General features: G+C 54.3%; 12 non-coding genes and 2 pseudogenes across 12 annotated transcripts; all 14 read left to right on the top strand.

Annotated features, from left to right (window-relative positions):
- Window positions 1–147: 147 nt before the first annotated feature.
- Window positions 148–266, top strand: LOC120436974. The gene has a single exon (XR_005610716.1). It is a non-coding gene; the product is annotated as a 5S ribosomal RNA (ribosomal RNA).
- A 1,956-nt stretch (window positions 267–2,222) lies between these two features.
- LOC120436973 lies at window positions 2,223–2,340 on the top strand (annotated as a pseudogene).
- A 1,551-nt stretch (window positions 2,341–3,891) lies between these two features.
- On the top strand, window positions 3,892–4,011 carry LOC120436949. The gene has a single exon (XR_005610697.1). It is a non-coding gene; the product is annotated as a 5S ribosomal RNA (ribosomal RNA).
- Window positions 4,012–5,509: 1,498 nt separating this feature from the next.
- On the top strand, window positions 5,510–5,628 carry LOC120436962. The gene has a single exon (XR_005610712.1). It is a non-coding gene; the product is annotated as a 5S ribosomal RNA (ribosomal RNA).
- Window positions 5,629–7,127: 1,499 nt separating this feature from the next.
- LOC120436951 lies at window positions 7,128–7,246 on the top strand. Its single transcript, XR_005610700.1, has one exon. It is a non-coding gene; the product is annotated as a 5S ribosomal RNA (ribosomal RNA).
- Window positions 7,247–9,224: 1,978 nt separating this feature from the next.
- On the top strand, window positions 9,225–9,343 carry LOC120436938. Its single transcript, XR_005610686.1, has one exon. It is a non-coding gene; the product is annotated as a 5S ribosomal RNA (ribosomal RNA).
- A 1,500-nt stretch (window positions 9,344–10,843) lies between these two features.
- On the top strand, window positions 10,844–10,962 carry LOC120436940. Its single transcript, XR_005610688.1, has one exon. It is a non-coding gene; the product is annotated as a 5S ribosomal RNA (ribosomal RNA).
- Window positions 10,963–12,403: 1,441 nt separating this feature from the next.
- LOC120436958 lies at window positions 12,404–12,522 on the top strand. The gene has a single exon (XR_005610707.1). It is a non-coding gene; the product is annotated as a 5S ribosomal RNA (ribosomal RNA).
- A 2,117-nt stretch (window positions 12,523–14,639) lies between these two features.
- On the top strand, window positions 14,640–14,758 carry LOC120436947. Its single transcript, XR_005610695.1, has one exon. It is a non-coding gene; the product is annotated as a 5S ribosomal RNA (ribosomal RNA).
- Window positions 14,759–16,955: 2,197 nt separating this feature from the next.
- LOC120436945 lies at window positions 16,956–17,074 on the top strand. The gene has a single exon (XR_005610693.1). It is a non-coding gene; the product is annotated as a 5S ribosomal RNA (ribosomal RNA).
- Window positions 17,075–18,981: 1,907 nt separating this feature from the next.
- LOC120436957 lies at window positions 18,982–19,100 on the top strand. The gene has a single exon (XR_005610706.1). It is a non-coding gene; the product is annotated as a 5S ribosomal RNA (ribosomal RNA).
- A 3,278-nt stretch (window positions 19,101–22,378) lies between these two features.
- LOC120436976 lies at window positions 22,379–22,497 on the top strand (annotated as a pseudogene).
- Window positions 22,498–23,060: 563 nt separating this feature from the next.
- Window positions 23,061–23,179, top strand: LOC120436939. Its single transcript, XR_005610687.1, has one exon. It is a non-coding gene; the product is annotated as a 5S ribosomal RNA (ribosomal RNA).
- Window positions 23,180–23,742: 563 nt separating this feature from the next.
- On the top strand, window positions 23,743–23,861 carry LOC120436954. The gene has a single exon (XR_005610703.1). It is a non-coding gene; the product is annotated as a 5S ribosomal RNA (ribosomal RNA).
- Window positions 23,862–24,393: the final 532 nt, after the last annotated feature.

Genomic DNA, 24,393 nt, shown 5'->3' with positions numbered 1-24,393 from the left:
TAAATTGAGTCCTTGGGTTGGGGTATTAGGCAAGCATGCAGTTACCGTTAACACTGTAGTTAAATTGGAGGGTTGTTGGCGTAACTTCAAGTACTGCCCACCTCACCTCTTGATTCCATAAATTGACACTTTGTGCTGTGGCCAGCAGCTTACGGCCATACCACCCTGAGCACGCCCGATCTCGTCTGATCTCGGAAGCTAAGCAGGGTTGGGCTTGGTTAGTACTCGGATGGTAGACTGCCTGGGAATACCAGGTGCTGTAAGCTTTACCTTTTCATGTCATTGAACTGCTTTTGATCCAGAGAAGGAGGTGTTGAAAAACCCAAAGCAGCTGCTCATTAATGAGGGCACATTAACGACATTCCTTTTGGCGCTTTTCAGCAATGTCTTGTGCTGCGGGTGAGGCCATCCACAACACAACGGGGCATATGCTGCTAACATAGGTCATCTAAATTACACCAGGGCCTGTGGTGCAGGCTGAGGCCAAATACACCACACCAGGGCCTGTGGCTCTGGGTGAGGCCATCGACACCACACCGGGGCCTGCGTTGCAGCTGAGGCAACCTGCACCACACCAGGGCCTGTGCTGCTGGCTGAGGCCAACTACACCACACACTTGGCCAGTGGCTCTGCCTGAGGCCACCTACACCACACCAGGGCCTGTGCTACTGTCTGAGGCCATATTCATCACACCAGGGCCTGTGCTGCTGGCTGAGGCCATCCACATCACAAGAGGACCTGTGCTCCTTGCCGAGACCAACTACACCACACCAGGGTTTGTGGCTCTGGCTGAGGCAATCTACACCACACCAGGGTCTGTGCTTCTGGCTGGTTCCATCTGCACCACACCAGGGCCTGTGCTGATGGCTGAGGCCATCCGCACCACACCGGTCCTTCTGGCTGCTACATAGGTCATCTAAATTACTCCAGGACCTGTGATTCTGGCTGTGGACCTGTGCTGCTGGCTGAGGCACACTACACCACACCAGGGATTGTGGCTCTGGTTGAGGCCACCTAGACCACACCACGTCCTGAGTTGCGGCTGAGGCAACCTGCACCACACCACGGCCTGTGGCTGGCTGAGGACAACTACACCACACACTTGGCCAGTGGCTCTGGCTGAGGCCAACTTCACCACACAACTGGTTGAGGCCACCTAGACCACACCACGTCCTGAGTTGCGGCTGAGGCAACCTGGCTGTGCCTGGCTGAGGACAACTACACCACACACTTGGCCAGTGGCTCTGGCTGAGGCCAACTACACCACACAAGGTATTGTGGCTCTGGTTGAGGCCATCTATTTCCCAACAGGGCCTGGGCTGCTGGCTGAGGCAATGTACACCACACCAGGGCCTGTGCTTAAGGATCAGGCTATGTACAACACACCAGGGCCTGTTCTGCTGGATAAGGCCATCTGCATCACAACAGGGCTTGTGCTTCTGACAGAGGACCTGTGCTGCCAGCTGAGGCCATCTACAACACACCAGGGTCTATGCTTCTGGCTGGTTCCATCTGCACCACACCAGGGCTTGTGCTGCTGGCTGAGGCCAACTACACCACACCAGGGAATGTGCTTCTGGCTGAGGCCACCTCCACCACACCACGACCTGTGCTACTGGCGAAGCCAGCTACATCACACCACGGCCTGTGCTGCTGGCTGAGGCCACCTACACCACACCATGTGCTGTGCTGCTGGTTAAGGCCATGTTCATGACACCAGAGCCTGTGCTGCTGGCTTAGGCCACCTACACAACACCAGGTCGTCTGCAGCTTGCTGAGGCCACCTACATCACACCAGGGCCTGTGATGATGGCTTGTGGACCTGTGATGCTGGTTGAGGCCACCTACACCACACCAGGTCCTGTGCTGCTAGTTGAGGAAATGTTGATCACACCAGAGCTTGTGCTGTTGGCTTAGGCCATGTTGATCACACCAGGGCCTGTGCTTCTGGCTGAGGATATCTACACCACACTAGCTCCTGTGCTGCTGGCTGAGGCCATCGACACCACAGCAGGGCCTGGGTTGCTGGCTGAGGGAACCTACACAACACCAGGGCCTGTGCTGCTGGTTAAATATAAATTGAGTCCTTGGGTTGGGGTATTAGGCAAGCATGCAGTTACCGTTAACACTGTAGTTAAATTGGAGGGTTGTTCGCGTAACTTCAAGTACTGCCCACCTCACCTCTTGATTCCATAAATTGACACTTTGTGCTGTGGCCAGCAGCTTCGGCCATACCACCCTGAGCACGCCCGATCTCGTCTGATCTCGGAAGCTAAGCGGGGTTGGGCTTGGTTAGTACTCGGATGGTAGACTGCCTGGGAATACCAGGTGCTGTAAGCTTTACCTTTTCATGTCATTGAACTGCTTTTGATCCAGAGAAGGAGGGTGTTGAAAACCCAAAGCAGCTGCTCATTAATGAGGGCACATTAACGACATTCCTTTTGGCGCTTTTCAGCAATGTCTTGTGCTGCGGGTGAGGCCATCCACAACACAACGGGGCATATGCTGCTAACATAGGTCATCTAAATTACACCAGGGCCTGTGGTGCAGGCTGAGGCCAAATACACCACACCAGGGCCTGTGGCTCTGGGTGAGGCCATCGACACCACACGGGGCCTGCGTTGCAGCTGAGGCAACCTGCACCACACCAGGGCCTGTGCTGCTGGCTGAGGCCAACTACACACACACACTTGGCCAGTGGCTCTGGCTGAGGCCAACTTCACCACACACAAGGTATTGTGGCTCTGGTTGAGACCTGTGCTGCTGGCTGAGGCACACTACACCACCAGGGATTGTGGCTCTGGTTGCCACCTAGACCACACCACGTCCTGAGTTGCAGCTGAGGCAACCTGCACCACACCACGGCCTGTGCCGCTCGCTGAGGACAACTACACCACACACTTGGCCAGTGGCTCTGGCTGAGGCCAACTACACCACACAAGGTATTGTGGCTCTGGTTGAGGCCATCTATTTCCCAACAGGGCCTGGGCTGCTGGCTGAGGCAATGTACACCACACCAGGGCCTGTGCTTAGGATCAGGCTATGTACAACACACCAGGGCCTGTTCTGCTGGATAAGGCCATCTGCATCACAACAGGGCTTGTGCTTCTGACAGAGGACCTGTGCTGCCAGCTGAGGCCATCTACAACACACCAGGGTCTATGCTTCTGGCTGGTTCCATCTGCACCACACCAGGGCTTGTGCTGCTGGCTGAGGCCAACTACACCACACCAGGGAATGTGCTTCTGGCTGAGGCCACCTCCACCACACCACGACCTGTGCTACTGGCGAAGCCAGCTACATCACACCACGGCCTGTGCTGCTGGCTGAGGCCACCTACACCACACCATGTGCTGTGCTGCTGGTTAAGGCCATGTTCATGACACCAGAGCCTGTGCTGCTGGCTTAGGCCACCTACACAACACCAGGTCGTCTGCAGCTTGCTGAGGCCACCTACATCACACCAGGGCCTGTGATGATGGCTTGTGGACCTGTGATGCTGGTTGAGGCCACCTACACCACACCAGGTCCTGTGCTGCTAGTTGAGGAAATGTTGATCACACCAGAGCCTGTGCTGTTGGCTTAGGCCATGTTGATCACACCAGGGCCTGTGCTTCTGGCTGAGGATATCTACACCACACTAGCTCCTGTGCTGCTGGCTGAGGCCATCGACACCACAGCAGGGCCTGGGTTGCTGGCTGAGGGAACCTACACAACACCAGGGCCTGTGCTGCTGGTTAAATATAAATTGAGTCCTTGGGTTAGGGTATTAGGCAAGCATGCAGTTACCGTTAACACTGTAGTTAAATTGGAGGGTTGTTCGCGTAACTTCAAGTACTGCCCACCTCACCTCTTGATTCCATAAATTGACACTTTGTGCTGTGGCCAGCAGCTTACGGCCATACCACCCTGAGCACGCCCGATCTCGTCTGATCTCGGAAGCTAAGCAGGGGTTGGGCTTGGTTAGTACTCGGATGGTAGACTGCCTGGGAATACCAGGTGCTGTAAGCTTTACCTTTTCATGTCATTGAACTGCTTTTGATCCAGAGAAGGAGGGTGTTGAAAAACCCAAAGCAGCTGCTCATTAATGAGGGCACATTGCGACATTCCTTTTGGCGCTTTTCAGCAATGTCTTGTGCTGCGGGTGAGGCCATCCACAACACAACGGGGCATATGCTGCTAACATAGGTCATCTAAATTACACCAGGGCCTGTGGTGCAGGCTGAGGCCAAATACACCACACCAGGGTCTGTGGCTCTGGGTGAGGCCATCGACACCACACCGGGGCCTGCGTTGCAGCTGAGGCAACTGCACCACACACAGGGCCTGTGCTGCTGGCTGAGGCCAACTACACCACACACTTGGCCAGTGCTGCTGGCTGAGGCCAACTTCACCACACAAGGTATTGTGGCTCTGGTTGAGGCCACCTAGACCACACCACGTCCTGAGTTGCAGCTGAGGCAACCTGCACCACACCACGGCCTGTGCCGCTCGCTGAGGACAACTACACCACACACTTGGCCAGTGGCTCTGGCTGAGGCCAACTACACCACACAAGGTATTGTGGCTCTGGTTGAGGCCATCTATTTCCCAACAGGGCCTGGGCTGCTGGCTGAGGCAATGTACACCACACCAGGGCCTGTGCTTAGGATCAGGCTATGTACAACACACCAGGGCCTGTTCTGCTGGATAAGGCCATCTGCATCACAACAGGGCTTGTGCTTCTGACAGAGGACCTGTGCTGCCAGCTGAGGCCATCTACAACACACCAGGGTCTATGCTTCTGGCTGGTTCCATCTGCACCACACCAGGGCTTGTGCTGCTGGCTGAGGCCAACTACACCACACCAGGGAATGTGCTTCTGGCTGAGGCCACCTCCACCACACCACGACCTGTGCTACTGGCCGAAGCCAGCTACATCACACCACGGCCTGTGCTGCTGGCTGAGGCCACCTACACCACACCATGTGCTGTGCTGCTGGTTAAGGCCATGTTCATGACACCAGAGCCTGTGCTGCTGGCTTAGGCCACCTACACAACACCAGGTCGTCTGCAGCTTGCTGAGGCCACCTACATCACACCAGGGCCTGTGATGATGGCTTGTGGACCTGTGATGCTGGTTGAGGCCACCTACACCACACCAGGTCCTGTGCTGCTAGTTGAGGAAATGTTGATCACACCAGAGCTTGTGCTGTTGGCTTAGGCCATGTTGATCACACCAGGGCCTGTGCTTCTGGCTGAGGATATCTACACCACACTAGCTCCTGTGCTGCTGGCTGAGGCCATCGACACCACAGCAGGGCCTGGGTTGCTGGCTGAGGGGAACCTACACAACACCAGGGCCTGTGCTGCTGGTTAAATATAAATTGAGTCCTTGGGTTGGGGTATTAGGCAAGCATGCAGTTACCGTTAACACTGTAGTTAAATTGGAGGGTTGTTGGCGTAACTTCAAGTACTGCCCACCTCACCTCTTGATTCCATAAATTGACACTTTGTGCTGTGGCCAGCAGCTTACGGCCATACCACCCTGAGCACGCCCGATCTCGTCTGATCTCGGAAGCTAAGCAGGGTTGGGCTTGGTTAGTACTCGGATGGTAGACTGCCTGGGAATACCAGGTGCTGTAAGCTTTACCTTTTCATGTCATTGAACTGCTTTTGATCCAGAGAAGGAGGGTGTTGAAAACCCAAAGCAGCTGCTCATTAATGAGGGCACATTAACGACATTCCTTTTGGCGCTTTTCAGCAATGTCTTGTGCTGCCGGGTGAGGCCATCCACAACACAACGGGGCATATGCTGCTAACATAGGTCATCTAAATTACACCAGGGCCTGTGGTGCAGGCTGAGGCCAAATACACCACACCAGGGCCTGTGGCTCTGGGTGAGGCCATCGACACACACACGGGGCCTGCGTTGCAGCTGAGGCAACCTGCACCACACCAGGGCCTGTGCTGCTGGCTGAGGCCAACTACACCACACACTTGGCCAGTGCTGCTGGCTGAGGCCAACTTCACCACACAAGGTATTGTGGCTCTGGTTGAGGCCACCTAGACCACACCACGTCCTGAGTTGCGGCTGAGGCAACCTGCACCACACCACGGCCTGTGCCGCTCGCTGAGGACAACTACACCACACACTTGGCCAGTGGCTCTGGCTGAGGCCAACCACACTACACCACACAGGTATTGTGGCTCTGGTTGAGGCCATCTATTTCCCAACAGGGCCTGGGCTGCTGGCTGAGGCAATGTACACCACACCAGGGCCTGTGCTTAAGGATCAGGCTATGTACAACACACCAGGGCCTGTTCTGCTGGATAAGGCCATCTGCATCACAACAGGGCTTGTGCTTCTGACAGAGGACCTGTGCTGCCAGCTGAGGCCATCTACAACACACCAGGGTCTATGCTTCTGGCTGGTTCCATCTGCACCACACCAGGGCTTGTGCTGCTGGCTGAGGCCAACTACACCACACCAGGGAATGTGCTTCTGGCTGAGGCCACCTCCACCACACCACGACCTGTGCTACTGGCGAAGCCAGCTACATCACACCACGGCCTGTGCTGCTGGCTGAGGCCACTACACCACACCACCATGTGCTGTGCTGGTTAAGGCCATGTTCATGACACCAGAGCCTGTGCTGCTGGCTGAGGCCACCCACAACACCAGGCCGTCTGCAGCTTGCTGAGGCCACCTACATCACACCAGGGCCTGTGATGATGGCTTGTGGACCTGTGATGCTGGTTGAGGCCACCTACACCACACCAGGTCCTGTGCTGCTAGTTGAGGAAATGTTGATCACACCAGAGCTTGTGCTGTTGGCTTAGGCCATGTTGATCACACCAGGGCCTGTGCTTCTGGCTGAGGATATCTACACCACACTAGCTCCTGTGCTGCTGGCTGAGGCCATCGACACCACAGCAGGGCCTGGGTTGCTGGCTGAGGGAACCTACACAACACCAGGGCCTGTGCTGCTGGTTAAATATAAATTGAGTCCTTGGGTTGGGGTATTAGGCAAGCATGCAGTTACCGTTAACACTGTAGTTAAATTGGAGGGTTGTTGGCGTAACTTCAAGTACTGCCCACCTCACCTCTTGATTCCATAAATTGACACTTTGTGCTGTGGCCAGCAGCTTACGGCCATACCACCCTGAGCACGCCCGATCTCGTCTGATCTCGGAAGCTAAGCAGGGTTGGGCTTGGTTAGTACTCGGATGGTAGACTGCCTGGGAATACCAGGTGCTGTAAGCTTTACCTTTTCATGTCATTGAACTGCTTTTGATCCAGAGAAGGAGGGTGTTGAAAACCCAAAGCAGCTGCTCATTAATGAGGGCACATTAACGACATTCCTTTTGGCGCTTTTCAGCAATGTCTTGTGCTGCGGGTGAGGCCATCCACAACACAACGGGGGCATATGCTGCTAACATAGGTCATCTAAATTACACCAGGGCCTGTGGTGCAGGCTGAGGCCAAATACACCACACCAGGGCCTGTGGCTCTGGGTGAGGCCATCGACACCACACGGGGCCTGCGTTGCAGCTGAGGCAACCTGCACCACACCAGGGCCTGTGCTGCTGGCTGAGGCCAACTACACCACACACTTGGCCAGTGGCTCTGCCTGAGGCCACCTACACCATACCAGGGCCTGTGCTACTGTCTGAGGCCATATTCATCACACCAGGGCCTGTGCTGCTGGCTGAGGCCATCCACATCACAAGAGGACCTGTGCTCCTTGCCGAGACCAACTACACCACACCAGGGTTTGTGGCTCTGGCTGAGGCAATCTACACCACACCAGGGTCTGTGCTTCTGGCTGGTTCCATCTGCACCACACCAGGGCCTGTGCTGATGGCTGAGGCCATCCGCACCACACCGGTCCTTCTGGCTGCTACATAGGTCATCTAAATTACTCCAGGACCTGTGATTCTGGCTGTGGACCTGTGCTGCTGGCTGAGGCACACTACACCACACCAGGGATTGTGGCTCTGGTTGAGGCCACCTAGACCACACCACGTCCTGAGTTGCGGCTGAGGCAACCTGCACCACACCACGGCCTGTGCCGCTGGCTGAGGACAACTACACCACACACTTGGCCAGTGGCTCTGGCTGAGGCCAACTTCACCACACAAGGTATTGTGGCTCTGGTTGAGGCCACCTGACCACACCACGTCCTGAGTTGCGGCTGAGGCACCTGCACCACACCACGGCCTGTGCCGCTCGCACAACTACACCACACACTTGGCCAGTGGCTCTGGCTGAGGCCAACTACACCACACAAGGTATTGTGGCTCTGGTTGAGGCCATCTATTTCCCAACAGGGCCTGGGCTGCTGGCTGAGGCAATGTACACCACACCAGGGCCTGTGCTTAAGGATCAGGCTATGTACAACACACCAGGGCCTGTTCTGCTGGATAAGGCCATCTGCATCACAACAGGGCTTGTGCTTCTGACAGAGGACCTGTGCTGCCAGCTGAGGCCATCTACAACACACCAGGGTCTATGCTTCTGGCTGGTTCCATCTGCACCACACCAGGGCTTGTGCTGCTGGCTGAGGCCAACTACACCACACCAGGGAATGTGCTTCTGGCTGAGGCCACCTCCACCACACCACGACCTGTGCTACTGGCGAAGCCAGCTACATCACACCACGGCCTGTGCTGCTGGCTGAGGCCACCTACACCACACCATGTGCTGTGCTGCTGGTTAAGGCCATGTTCATGACACCAGAGCCTGTGCTGCTGGCTTAGGCCACCTACACAACACCAGGTCGTCTGCAGCTTGCTGAGGCCACCTACATCACACCAGGGCCTGTGATGATGGCTTGTGGACCTGTGATGCTGGTTGAGGCCACCTACACCACACCAGGTCCTGTGCTGCTAGTTGAGGAAATGTTGATCACACCAGAGCTTGTGCTGTTGGCTTAGGCCATGTTGATCACACCAGGGCCTGTGCTTCTGGCTGAGGATATCTACACCACACTAGCTCCTGTGCTGCTGGCTGAGGCCATCGACACCACAGCAGGGCCTGGGTTGCTGGCTGAGGGAACCTACACAACACCAGGGCCTGTGCTGCTGGTTAAATATAAATTGAGTCCTTGGGGTAGGGTATTACGCAAGCATGCAGTTACCGTTAACACTGTAGTTAAATTGGAGGGTTGTTCGCGTAACTTCAAGTACTGCCCACCTCACCTCTTGATTCCATAAATTGACACTTTGTGCTGTGGCCAGCAGCTTACGGCCATACCACCCTGAGCATGCCCGATCTCGTCTGATCTCGGAAGCTAAGCGGGGTTGGGCTTGGTTAGTACTTGGATGGTAGACTGCCTGGGAATACCAGGTGCTGTAAGCTTTACCTTTTCATGTCATTGAACTGCTTTTGATCCAGAGAAGGAGGGTGTTGAAAAACCCAAAGCAGCTGCTCATTAATGAGGGCACATTAACGACATTCCTTTTGGCGCTTTTCAGCAATGTCTTGTGCTGCCGGGTGAGGCCATCCACAACACAACGGGGCATATGCTGCTAACATAGGTCATCTAAATTACACCAGGGCCTGTGGTGCAGGCTGAGGCCAAATACACCACACCAGGGCCTGTGGCTCTGGGTGAGGCCATCGACACCACACCGGGGCCTGCGTTGCAGCTGAGGCAACCTGCACCACACCAGGGCCTGTGCTGCTGGCTGAGGCCAACTACACCACACACTTGGCCAGTGGCTCTGGCTGAGGCCAACTTCACCACACAAGGTATTGTGGCTCTGGTTGAGGCCACCTAGACCACACCACGTCCTGAGTTGCAGCTGAGGCAACCTGCACCACACCACGGCCTGTGCCGCTCGCTGAGGACAACTACACCACACCAGGGTTTGTGGCTCTGGCTGAGGCCAACTACACCACACAAGGTATTGTGGCTCTGGTTGAGGCCATCTATTTCCCAACAGGGCCTGGGCTGCTGGCTGAGGCAATGTACACCACACCAGGGCCTGTGCTTAAGGATCAGGCTATGTACAACACACCAGGGCCTGTTCTGCTGGATAAGGCCATCTGCATCACAACAGGGCTTGTGCTTCTGACAGAGGACCTGTGCTGCCAGCTGAGGCCATCTACAACACACCAGGGTCTATGCTTCTGGCTGGTTCCATCTGCACCACACCAGGGCTTGTGCTGCTGGCTGAGGCCAACTACACCACACCAGGGAATGTGCTTCTGGCTGAGGCCACCTCCACCACACCACGACCTGTGCTACTGGCCGAAGCCAGCTACATCACACCACGGCCTGTGCTGCTGGCTGAGGCCACCTACACCACACCATGTGCTGTGCTGCTGGTTAAGGCCATGTTCATGACACCAGAGCCTGTGCTGCTGGCTTAGGCCACCTACACAACACCAGGTCGTCTGCAGCTTGCTGAGGCCACCTACATCACACCAGGGCCTGTGATGATGGCTTGTGGACCTGTGATGCTGGTTGAGGCCACCTACACCACACCAGGTCCTGTGCTGCTAGTTGAGGAAATGTTGATCACACCAGAGCTTGTGCTGTTGGCTTAGGCCATGTTGATCACACCAGGGCCTGTGCTTCTGGCTGAGGATATCTACACCACACTAGCTCCTGTGCTGCTGGCTGAGGCCATCGACACCACAGCAGGGCCTGGGTTGCTGGCTGAGGGAACCTACACAACACCAGGGCCTGTGCTGCTGGTTAAATATAAATTGAGTCCTTGGGTTGGGGTATTAGGCAAGCATGCAGTTACCGTTAACACTGTAGTTAAATTGGAGGGTTGTTCGGCGTAACTTCAAGTACTGCCCACCTCACCTCTTGATTCCATAAATTGACACTTTGTGCTGTGGCCAGCAGCTTACGGCCATACCACCCTGAGCACGCCCGATCTCGTCTGATCTCGGAAGCTAAGCAGGGTTGGGCTTGGTTAGTACTCGGATGGTAGACTGCCTGGGAATACCAGGTGCTGTAAGCTTTACCTTTTCATGTCATTGAACTGCTTTTGATCCAGAGAAGGAGGGTGTTGAAAAACCCAAAGCAGCTGCTCATTAATGAGGGCACATTAACGACATTCCTTTTGGCGCTTTTCAGCAATGTCTTGTGCTGCCGGGTGAGGCCATCCACAACACAACGGGGCATATGCTGCTAACATAGGTCATCTAAATTACACCAGGGCCTGTGGTGCAGGCTGAGGCCAAATACACCACACCAGGGCCTGTGGCTCTGGGTGAGGCCATCGACACCCACACGGGGCCTGCGTTGCAGCTGAGGCAACCTGCACCACACCAGGGCCTGTGCTGCTGGCTGAGGCCAACTACACCACACACTTGGCCAGTGCTGCTGGCTGAGGCCAACTTCACCACACAAGGTATTGTGGCTCTGGTTGAGGCCACCTATACCACACCACGTCCTGAGTTGCGGCTGAGGCAACCTGCACCACACCACGGCCTGTGCCGCTCGCTGAGGACAACTACACCACACACTTGGCCAGTGGCTCTGGCTGAGGCCAACTACACCACACAAGGTATTGTGGCTCTGGTTGAGGCCATCTATTTCCCAACAGGGCCTGGGCTGCTGGCTGAGGCAATGTACACCACACCAGGGCCTGTGCTTAAGGATCAGGCTATGTACAACACACCAGGGCCTGTTCTGCTGGATAAGGCCATCTGCATCACAACAGGGCTTGTGCTTCTGACAGAGGACCTGTGCTGCCAGCTGAGGCCATCTACAACACACCAGGGTCTATGCTTCTGGCTGGTTCCATCTGCACCACACCAGGGCTTGTGCTGCTGGCTGAGGCCAACTACACCACACCAGGGAATGTGCTTCTGGCTGAGGCCACCTCCACCACACCACGACCTGTGCTACTGGCGAAGCCAGCTACACATCACACCACGGCCTGTGCTGCTGGCTGAGGCCACCTACACCACACCATGTGCTGTGCTGCTGGTTAAGGCCATGTTCATGACACCAGAGCCTGTGCTGCTGGCTTAGGCCACCTACACAACACCAGGTCGTCTGCAGCTTGCTGAGGCCACCTACACCACACCAGGTCCTGTGCTGCTAGTTGAGGAAATGTTGATCACACCAGAGCTTGTGCTGTTGGCTTAGGCCATGTTGATCACACCAGGGCCTGTGCTTCTGGCTGAGGATATCTACACCACACTAGCTCCTGTGCTGCTGGCTGAGGCCATCGACACCACAGCAGGGCCTGGGTTGCTGGCTGAGGGAACCTACACAACACCAGGGCCTGTGCTGCTGGTTAAATATAAATTGAGTCCTTGGGTTAGGGTATTAGGCAAGCATGCAGTTACCGTTAACACTGTAGTTAAATTGGAGGTTGTTGGCGTAACTTCAAGTACTGCCCACCTCACCTCTTGATTCCATAAATTGACACTTTGTGCTGTGGCCAGCAGCTTGACGGCCATACCACCCTGAGCACGCCCGATCTCGTCTGATCTCGGAAGCTAAGCAGGGTTGGGCTTGGTTAGTACTCGGATGGTAGACTGCCTGGGAATACCAGGTGCTGTAAGCTTTACCTTTTCATGTCATTGAACTGCTTTTGATCCAGAGAAGGAGGGTGTTGAAAGACCCAAAGCAGCTGCTCATTAATGAGGGCACATTAACGACATTCCTTTTGGCGCTTTTCAGCAATGTCTTGTGCTGCGGGTGAGGCCATCCACAACACAACGGGGCATATGCTGCTAACATAGGTCATCTAAATTACACCAGGGCCTGTGGTGCAGGCTGAGGCCAAATACACCACACCAGGGCCTGTGGCTCTGGGTGAGGCCATCGACACCACACCGGGGCCTGCGTTGCAGCTGAGGCAACCTGCACCACACCAGGGCCTGTGCTGCTGGCTGAGGCCATCTTCAACACACCAGGGCCTGTCCTTCTTGCTGAGGCAATGTACACCACAGCAGGGCCTGTGCTTTTGGCTGAGGATATCTACACCACACTAGCTCCTGTGCTGCTGGCTGAGGCCATCGACACCACAGCAGGGCCTGGGTTGCTGTCTGAGGCAACCTAAACAACACCAGGGCCTGTGCTACTGTCTGAGGCCATATTCATCACACCAGGGCCTGTGCTGCTGGCTGAGGCCATCCACATCACAAGAGGACCTGTGCTCCTGCCGAGACCAACTACACCACACCAGGGTTTGTGGCTCTGGCTGAGGCAATCTACACCACACACCAGGGTCTGTGCTTCTGGCTGGTTCCATCTGCACCACACCAGGGCCTGTGCTGATGGCTGAGGCCATCCGCACCACACCGGTCCTTCTGGCTGCTACATAGGTCATCTAAATTACTCCAGGACCTGTGATTCTGGCTGTGGACCTGTGCTGCTGGCTGAGGCACACTACACCACACCAGGGATTGTGGCTCTGGTTGAGGCCACCTAGACCACACCACGTCCTGAGTTGCGGCTGAGGCAACCTGCACCACACCACGGCCTGTGCCGCTGGCTGAGGACAACTACACCACACACTTGGCCAGTGGCTCTGGCTGAGGCCAACTTCACCACACAAGGTATTGTGGCTCTGGTTGAGGCCACCTAGACCACACCACGTCCTGAGTTGCAGCTGAGGCAACCTGCACCACACCACGGCCTGTGCCGCTCGCTGAGGACAACTACACCACACACTTGGCCAGTGGCTCTGGCTGAGGCCAACTACACCACACAAGGTATTGTGGCTCTGGTTGAGGCCATCTATTTCCCAACAGGGCCTGGGCTGCTGGCTGAGGCGATGTACACCACACCAGGGCCTGTGCTTAGGATCAGGCTATGTACAACACACCAGGGCCTGTTCTGCTGGATAAGGCCATCTGCATCACAACAGGGCTTGTGCTTCTGACAGAGGACCTGTGCTGCCAGCTGAGGCCATCTACAACACACCAGGGTCTATGCTTCTGGCTGGTTCCATCTGCACCACACCAGGGCTTGTGCTGCTGGCTGAGGCCAACTACACCACACCAGGGAATGTGCTTCTGGCTGAGGCCACCTCCACCACACCACGACCTGTGCTACTGGCCGAAGCCAGCTACATCACACCACGGCCTGTGCTGCTGGCTGAGGCCACCTACACCACACCATGTGCTGTGCTGCTGGTTAAGGCCATGTTCATGACACCAGAGCCTGTGCTGCTGGCTTAGGCCACCTACACAACACCAGGTCGTCTGCAGCTTGCTGAGGCCACCTACATCACACCAGGGCCTGTGATGATGGCTTGTGGACCTGTGATGCTGGTTGAGGCCACCTACACCACACCAGGTCCTGTGCTGCTAGTTGAGGAAATGTTGATCACACCAGAGCTTGTGCTGTTGGCTTAGGCCATGTTGATCACACCAGGGCCTGTGCTTCTGGCTGAGGATATCTACACCACACTAGCTCCTGTGCTGCTGGCTGAGGCCATCGACACCACAGCAGGGCCTGGGTTGCTGGCTGAGGGAACCTACACAACACCAGGGCCTGTGCTGCTGGTTAAATATAAATTGAGTCCTTGGGTTAGGGTATTAGGCAAGCATGCAGTTACCGTTAACACTGTAGTTAAATTGGAGGGTTGTTCGCGTAACTTCAAGTACTGCCCACCTCACCTCTTGATTCCATAAATTGACACTTTGTGCTGTGGCCAGCAGCTTACGGCCAGCAGCTTCCGGCCATACCACCCTGAGCACGCCCGATCTCGTCTGATCTCGGAAGCTAAGCAGGGTTGGGCTTGGTTAGTACTCGGATGGTAGACTGCCTGGGAATACCAGGTGCTGTAAGCTTTACCTTTTCATGTCATTGAACTGCTTTTGATCCAGAGAAGGAGGGTGTTGAAAAACCCAAAGCAGCTGCTCATTAATGAGGGCACATTAACGACATTCCTTTTGGCGCTTTTCAGCAATGTCTTGTGCTGCCGGGTGAGGCCATCCACAACACAACGGGGCATATGCTGCTAACATAGGTCATCTAAATTACACCAGGGCCTGTGGTGCAGGCTGAGGCCAAATACACCACACCAGGGCCTGTGGCTCTGGGTGAGGCCATCGACACCACACCGGGGCCTGCGTTGCAGCTGAGGCAACCTGCACCACACCAGGGCCTGTGCTGCTGGCTGAGGCCAACTACACCACACACTTGGCCAGTGGCTCTGCCTGAGGCCACCTACACCACACCAGGGCCTGTGCTACTGTCTGAGGCCATATTCATCACACCAGGGCCTGTGCTGCTGGCTGAGGCCATCCACATCACAAGAGGACCTGTGCTCCTTGCCGAGACCAACTACACCACACCAGGGTTTGTGGCTCTGGCTGAGGCAATCTACACCACACCAGGGTCTGTGCTTCTGGCTGGTTCCATCTGCACCACACCAGGGCCTGTGCTGATGGCTGAGGCCATCCGCACCACACCGGTCCTTCTGGCTGCTACATAGGTCATCTAAATTACTCCAGGACCTGTGATTCTGGCTGTGGACCTGTGCTGCTGGCTGAGGCACACTACACCACACCAGGGATTGTGGCTCTGGTTGAGGCCACCTAGACCACACCACGTCCTGAGTTGTGGCTGAGGCAACCTGCACCACACCACGGCCTGTGCCGCTGGCTGAGGACAACTACACCACACACTTGGCCAGTGGCTCTGGCTGAGGCCAACTACACCACACAAGGTATTGTGGCTCTGGTTGAGGCCATCTAGACCACACCACGTCCTGAGTTGCGGCTGAGGCAACCTGCACCACACCACGGCCTGTGCCGCTGGCTGAGGACAACTACACCACACACTTGGCGAGTGGCTCTGGCTGAGGCCAACTACACCACACAAGGTATTGTGGCTCTGGTTGAGGCCATCTATTTCCCAACAGGGCCTGGGCTGCTGGCTGAGGCAATGTACACCACACCAGGGCCTGTGCTTAAGGATCAGGCTATGTACAACACACCAGGGCCTGTTCTGCTGGATAAGGCCATCTGCATCACAACAGGGCTTGTGCCGCTCGCTGAGGACAACTACACCACACACTTGGCCAGTGGCTCTGGCTGAGGCCAACTTCACCACACAAGGTACTGTGGCTCTGGTTGAGGCCACCTAGACCACACCACGTCCTGAGTTGGGGCTGAGGCAACCTGCACCACACCAGGGCCTGTTCTGCTGGATAAGGCCATCTGCATCACAACAGGGCTTGTGCTTCTGACAGAGGACCTGTGCTGCCAGCTGAGGCCATCTACAACACACCAGGGTCTGTGCTTCTGGCTGGTTCCATCTGCACCACACCAGGGCTTGTGCTGCTGGCTGAGGCCAACTACACCACACCAGGGAATGTGCTTCTGGCTGAGGCCACCTCCACCACACCACGACCTGTGCTGCTGGCCGAGGCCAGCTACATCACACCACGGCCTGTGCTGCTGGCTGAGGCCACCTACACCACACCATGTGCTGTGCTGCTGGTTAAGGCCATGTTCATGACACCAGAGCCTGTGCTGCTGGCTTAGGCCACCTACACAACACCAGGTCGTCTGCAGCTTGCTGAGGCCACCTACATCACACCAGGGCCTGTGATGATGGCTTGTGGACCTGTGATGCTGGTTGAGGCCACCTACACCACACCAGGTCCTGTGCTGCTAGTTGAGGAAATGTTGATCACACCAGAGCTTGTGCTGTTGGCTTAGGCCATGTTGATCACACCAGGGCCTGTGCTTCTGGCTGAGGATATCTACACCACACTAGCTCCTGTGCTGCTGGCTGAGGCCATCGACACCACAGCAGGGCCTGGGTTGCTGGCTGAGGGAACCTACACAACACCAGGGCCTGTGCTGCTGGTTAAATATAAATTGAGTCCTTGGGTTAGGGTATTAGGCAAGCATGCAGTTACCGTTAACACTGTAGTTAAATTGGAGGGTTGTTCGCGTAACTTCAAGTACTGCCCACCTCACCTCTTGATTCCATAAATTGACACTTTGTGCTGTGGTCAGCAGCTTACGGCCAGCAGCTTCCGGCCATACCACCCTGAGCACGCCCGATCTCGTCTGATCTCGGAAGTTAAGCAGGGTTGGGCTTGGTTAGTACTCGGATGGTAGACTGCTTGGGAATACCAGGTGCTGTAAGCTTTACCTTTTCATGTCATTGAACTGCTTTTGATCCAGAGAAGGAGGGTGTTGAAAACCCAAAGCAGCTGCTCATTAATGAGGGCACATTAACGACATTCCTTTTGGCGCTTTTCAGCAATGTCTTGTGCTGCCGGGTGAGGCCATCCACAACACAACGGGGCATATGCTGCTAACATAGGTCATCTAAATTACACCAGGGCCTGTGGTGCAGGCTGAGGCCAAATACACCACACCAGGGCCTGTGGCTCTGGGTGAGGCCATCGACACCACACGGGGCCTGCGTTGCAGCTGAGGCAACCTGCACCACACCAGGGCCTGTGCTGCTGGCTGAGGCCATCTTCAACACACCAGGGCCTGTCCTTCTTGCTGAGGCAATGTACACCACAGCAGGGCCTGTGCTTCTGGCTGAGGACATCTACACCACACTAGCTCCTGTGCTGCTGGCTGAGGCCATCGACACCACAGCAGGGCCTGGGTTGCTTTCTGAGGCAACCTAAACAACACCAGGGCCTGTGCTACTGTCTGAGGCCATATTCATCACACCAGGGCCTGTGCTGCTGGCTGAGGCCATCCACATCACAAGAGGACCTGTGCTCCTTGCCGAGACCAACTACACCACACCAGGGTTTGTGGCTCTGGCTGAGGCAATCTACACCACACCAGGGTCTGTGCTTCTGGCTGGTTCCATCTGCACCACACCAGGGCCTGTGCTGATGGCTGAGGCCATCCGCACCACACCGGTCCTTCTGGCTGCTACATAGGTCATCTAAATTACTCCAGGACCTGTGATTCTGGCTGTGGACCTGTGCTGCTGGCTGAGGCACACTACACCACACCAGGGATTGTGGCTCTGGTTGAGGCCACCTAGACCACACCACGTCCTGAGTTGCGGCTGGGGCAACCTGCACCACACCACGGACTGTGCCACTGGCTGAGGACAACTACACCACACACTTGGCCAGTGGCTCTGGCTGAGGCCAACTACACCACACAAGGTATTGTGGCTCTGGTTGAGGCCATCTATTTCCCAACAGGGCCTGGGATGCTGGCTGAGGCAATGTACACCACACCAGGGAGTGTGCTTAAGGATCAGGCTATGTACAACACACCAGGGCCTGTTCTGCTGGATAAGTCCATCTGCATCACAACAGGGCTTGTGCTTCTGACAGAGGACCTGTGCTGCCAGCTGAGGCCATCTACAACACACCAGGGAATGTGCTTCTGGCTGGTTCCATCTGCACCACACCAGGGCTTGTGCTGCTGGCTGAGGCCAACTACACCACACCAGGGAATGTGCTTCTGGCTGAGGCCACCTCCACCACACCACGGCCTGTGCTGCTGGCTGAGGCCACCTACACCACACCATGTGCTGTGCTGCTGGTTAAGGCCATGTTCATGACACCAGAGCCTGTGCTGCTGGCTTAGGCCACCTACACAACACCAGGTCGTCTGCAGCTTGCTGAGGCCACCTACATCACACCAGGGCCTGTGATGATGGCTTGTGGACCTGTGATGCTGGTTGAGGCCACCTACACCACACCAGGTCCTGTGCTGCTAGTTGAGGAAATGTTGATCACACCAGAGCCTGTGCTGTTGGCTTAGGCCATGTTGATCACACCAGGGCCTGTGCTTCTGGCTGAGGATATCTACACCACACTAGCTCCTGTGCTGCTGGCTGAGGCCATCGACAACACAGCAGGGCCTGGGTTGCTGGCTGAGGGTACCTACACAACACCAGGGCCTGTGCTGCTGGTTAAATATAAATTGAGTCCTTGGGTTGGGGTATTAGGCAAGCATGCAGTTACCGTTAACACTGTAGTTAAATTGGAGGGTTGTTCGCGTAACTTCAAGTACTGCCCACCTCACCTCTTGATTCCATAAATTGACACTTTGTGCTGTGGCCAGCAGCTTACGGCCATACCACCCTGAGCACGCCCGATTTCGTCTGATCTCGGAAGCTAAGCAGGGTTGGCCTTGGTTAGTACTTGGATGGTAGGCTGCATGGGAATACCAAGTGCTGTAAGCTTTACCTTTTCATGTCATTGAACTGCTTTTGATCCAGAGAAGGAGGGTGTTGAAAAACCCAAAGCAGCTGCTCATTAATGAGGGCACATTAACGACATTCCTTTTGGCGCTTTTCAGCAATGTCTTGTGCTGCCGGGCAGTGTTGGGACTAACGCGTTATTAAGTAACGCGTTACAGTAACTACGTTATTATTGTGGTAACGAGCACGGTAACTAGTTATTATGCCAAAACCAGGAACGCGTTACTCGTTACTGGGATTTAGATAGGCTCGTTACTCGTTACTGCGTGTGGTGGATATCGCGGAGCTTCCACAGATTCAATTATATTAGCAAGTGGTGGAGGCCAGCAGGTGGATGAAGGAAAAGGAGGCAAGAGGAGAGACCCAAGCGGCCGCCGGTCCGCATGTCAGGTGAACTGAACTTCAGGTAAGTTATGACCTGCAGTCTATCGGAGTCAGATATAAACCAAGTTTAGGTGGAGTTTATTTTCGGTATGCTGACTTTTTCGGTACTGCGTGCTAGCTAGCATGACGGAGTTTCTATACAGCTGGGTGGGTGCTATGTTACTGATGTTGAACTTTATTTTGTTCATACGGTTAATTATTAGAGTTTCCAACCGTCCCCTAAAAACAGAATCGTCTCGTATTCAGAGAAAATATTACAGCGTTTTCGTACTGAGGTGAAAAGGAACACAGTTTGTCCCGGACTTCAGCTACAATGAAAAAGACACAAAGCTGAAGCTGCACAGCTGCCTCTTCTTCTCTCATTCTCTCCTGTTTCTACTTCAATCACGAAACTGATCAATGATCAGCTGATCGGCTTTTCTCTCTTGTTTATTTATCGCCCACTTTGCGCCAGAAAGAGGAAACCAGCGGATGTGCGTTAAACAACAGCAGCACGTTTAAGCTTGATCAGCTGTTGTTAGAATTTATTTAATATTAATTTCTAGTATCAGCTGATGTTTGCTGGAGCCACAGCTGTAAAGCTGCTGGTCATGATATCGGTTTGGTTATCTGGTGAGAGGAAACATGAAGATGAAACCAGGAGATGTCCTTACTGAATCATCAGAGCTGAACAGGTGATGGAGAAACAGGTTTACCTTTTAGGTGACATGAATGAGTTGAAGGAAGTTATGAACTGTTTCTGAGAGACAAATAACACCAGGATCCTTTTCTATGTAGCTGACAGCTGGTAACTGTGCAGGGGCGGGTCTAGCAAAGTGATGCCAGGGGCCAGGTAGGGCATTAACAGGGAAAAGGGGGACAAAGAAATACTTTTCTTTCTTATTCTCATTTAAAATGTCTCGCTTTTAAAAAAAAAATAATTATCTGAGTCTTACAACAAACAATTGATAGATTGATACATATATACCATCAGAACAGTGTACATCACTGTCACAACAGTGTTTACTTTCATTCAAAGGCTTTATGATTTTTCCTATAATGGTGGGCGGTCTCTAGTCAAAATGCCCGGGACGATTGTTTTGTCCCAGTCCAGCCCTGTATGCAGCTCATCTGCAGTCTGGTGTTACCTACATCTTCCTATTCAGAAGGCAGAATTTCCAAGTTCTGAGTACAATCAAAAGCACCACGACTGCAGTTTTTGTGTTGGATGTAAAAAAGCAGGCTAGAATCATGGCGGTGGTCAACGACGGTCCAGGCGTGGGATTTCTCTCATGGAAATATGCACATTATTTTTTCCTTTCTATTGGTAGGTGGCACAGTGCACTTGTGGCAAGTAAGCAAGATAGAAGACTGGCAAACTTGCTGGGTATCCAGTTACGAAAGCAACACATTAACAAGAGAATTCTGAGTAAAACCAAAGTTACTTTTCCTAGTAACTAGTTACTCTGAAAGTAACGAGTAACTTGAAGTAACTGAGTTACTTTTTAGAGAAGTAACTAGTAATGTAACTAAGTTACTAATTTAAAGTAACTTACCCAACACTGCTGCCGGGTGAGGCCATCCACAACACAACGGGGCATATGCTGCTAACATAGGTCATCTAAATTACACCAGGGCCTGTGGTGCAGGCTGAGGCCAAACACACCACACCAGGGCCTGTGGCTCTGGGTGAGGCCATCGACACCACACCGGGCCTGCGTTGCAGCTGAGGCAACCTGCACCACACCAGGGCCTGTGCTGCTGGCTGAGGCCAACTACACCACACACTTGGCCAGTGGCTCTGCCTGAGGCCACCTACACCACACCAGGGCCTGTGCTACTGTCTGAGGCCATATTCATCACACCAGGGCCTGTGCTGCTGGCTGAGGCAATCCACATCACAAGAGGACCTGTGCTCCTTGCCGAGACCAACTACACCACACCAGGGTTTGTGGCTCTGGCTGAGGCAATCTACACCACACCAGGGTCTGTGCTTCTGGCTGGTTCCATCTGCACCACACCAGGGCCTGTGCTGATGGCTGAGGCCATCCGCACCACACCGGTCCTTCTGGCTGCTACATAGGTCATCTAAATTACTCCAGGAACTGTGATTCTGGCTGTGGACCTGTGCTGCTGGCTGAGGCACACTACACCACACCAGGGATTGTGGCTCTGGTTGAGGCCACCTAGACCACACCACGTCCTGAGTTGCGGCTGAGGCAACCTGCACCACACCACGGCCTGTGCCGCTGGCTGAGGACAACTACACCACACACTTGGCCAGTGGCTCTGGCTGAGGCCAACTACACCACACAAGGTATTGTGGCTCTGGTTGAGGCCATCTATTTCCCAACAGGGCCTGGGCTGCTGGCTGAGGCAATATACACCACACCAGGGCCTGTGCTTAAGGATCAGGCTATGTACAACACACCAGGGCCTGTTCTGCTGGATAAGGCCATCTGCATCACAACAGGGCTTGTGATGATGGCTTGTGGACCTGTGATGCTGGTTGAGGCCACCTACACCACACCAGGTCCTGTGCTGCTAGTTGAGGAAATGTTGATCACACCAGAGCCTGTGCTGTTGGCTTAGGCCATGTTGATCACACCAGGGCCTGTGCTTCTGGCTGAGGATATCTACACCACACTAGCTCCTGTGCTGCTGGCTGAGGCCATCGACACCACAGCAGGGCCTGGGTTGCTGGCTGAGGGAACCTACACAACACCAGGGCCTGTGCTGCTGGTTAAATATAAATTGAGTCCTTGGGTTAGGGTATTAGGCAAGCATGCAGTTACCGTTAACACTGTAGTTAAATTGGAGGGTTGTTCGCGTAACTTCAAGTACTGCCCACCTCACCACTCGATTCCATAAATTGACACTTTGTGCTGTGGCCAGCAGCTTACGGCCATACCACCCTGAGCATGCCCGATCTCGTCTGATCTCGCAAGCTAAGCAGCGTTGGGCTTGGTTAGTACTTGGATTGTAGACTGCCTGGGAATACCAGGTGCTGTAAGCTTTACCTTTTCATGTCATTGAACTGCTTTTGATCCAGAGAAGGAGGGTGTTGAAAAACCCAAAGCAGCTGCTCATTAATGAGGGCACATTAACGACATTCCTTTTGGCGCTTTTCAGCAATGCCTTGTGCTGCCGGGTGAGGCCATCCACAACACAACGGGGCATATGCTGCTAATATAGGTCATCTAAATTACACCAGGGCCTGTGGTGCAGGCTGAGGCCAAAGACACCACACCAGGGCCTGTGGAGCTGGCTGGGGACAACTACACCACACACTTGGCCAGTGGCTCTGGCTGAGGCCAACTACACCACACAAGGTATTGTGGCTCTGGTTGAGGCCATCTATTTCCCAACAGGGCCTGGGCTGCTGGCTGAGGCAATGTACACCACACCAGGGCTTGTGCTGCTGGTTAAATATAAATTGAGTCCTTGGGTTAGGGTATTAGGCAAGCATGCAGTTACTGTTAACACTGTAGTTAAATTGGAGGGTTGTTCGCGTAACTTCAAGTACTGCCCACCTCACCACTCGATTCCATAAATTGACACTTTGTGCTGTGGCCAGCAGCTTACGGCCATACCACCCTGAGCACGCCCGATCTCGTCTGATCTCGGAAGCTAAGCAGGCTTGGGCTTGGTTAGTACTTGGATGGTAGACTGCCTGGGAATACCAGGTGCTGTAAGCTTTACCTTTTCATGTCATTGAACTGCTTTTGATCCAGAGAAGGAGGGTGTTGAAAAACCCAAAGCAGCTGCTCATTAATGAGGCCACATTAACGACATTCTTTTTGGCGCTTTTCAGCAATGCCTTGTGCTGCCGGGTGAAGCCATCCACAACACAACGGGGCATATGCTGCTAATATAGGTCATCTAAATTACACCAGGGCCTGTGGTGCAGGCTGAGGCCAAAGACACCACACCAGGGCCTGTGGAGCTGGCTGGGGACAACTACACCACACACTTGGCCAGTGGCTCTGGCTGAGGCCAACTACACCACACAAGGTATTGTGGCTCTGGTTGAGGCCATCTATTTCCCAACAGGGCCTGGGCTGCTGGCTGAGGCAATGTACACCACACCAGGGCTTGTGCTGCTGGTTAAATATAAATTGAGTCCTTGGGTTAGGGTATTAGGCAAGCATGCAGTTACTGTTAACACTGTAGTTAAATTGGAGGGTTGTTCGCGTAACTTCAAGTACTGCCCACCTCACCACTCGATTCCATAAATTGACACTTTGTGCTGTGGCCAGCAGCTTACGGTCATACCACCCTGAGCACGCCTGATCTCGTCTGATCTCGGAAGCTAAGCAGGCTTGGGCTTGGTTAGTACTTGGATGGTAGACTGCCTGGGAATACCAGGTGCTGTAAGCTTTACCTTTTCATGTCATTGAACTGCTTTTGATCCAGAGAAGGAGGGTGTTGAAAAACCCAAAGCAGCTGCTCATTAATGAGGCCACATTAACGACATTCTTTTTGGCGCTTTTCAGCAATGTCTTGTGCTGCCGGGTGAGGCAATCCACAACACAACGGGGCATATGCTGCTAACATAGGTCATCTAAATTACACCAGGGCCTGTGGTGCAGCCTGAGGCCAAATACACCACACCAGGGCCTGTGCTGCTGGCTGAGGCCATCTGCACCACACGAGGGCCTCTGCTGCTGGCTGAGGCCATCCACATCACAAGAGGACCTGTGCTATTATTGTGCTATCTACTGTACAATATAAAGCGCCTTGAGGCGACTTTTGTTGTGATTTGGCGCTATATAAATAAAATTGAATTGAATTGAATTGAATTGCTCCTTGCCGAGACTAACTACACCACACCAGGGTTTGTGGCTCTGGTTGAGACAATCTACACCACACCAGGGTCTATGCTTCTGGCTGGTTCCATCTGCACCACACC

The sequence above is a fragment of the Oreochromis aureus genome, unplaced genomic scaffold (genome assembly GCF_013358895.1).
Source record: "Oreochromis aureus strain Israel breed Guangdong unplaced genomic scaffold, ZZ_aureus HiC_scaffold_368, whole genome shotgun sequence".
Lineage (NCBI taxonomy): Eukaryota > Metazoa > Chordata > Actinopteri > Cichliformes > Cichlidae > Oreochromis > Oreochromis aureus.
This window is presented reverse-complemented; position numbering and strand designations above follow the sequence as displayed.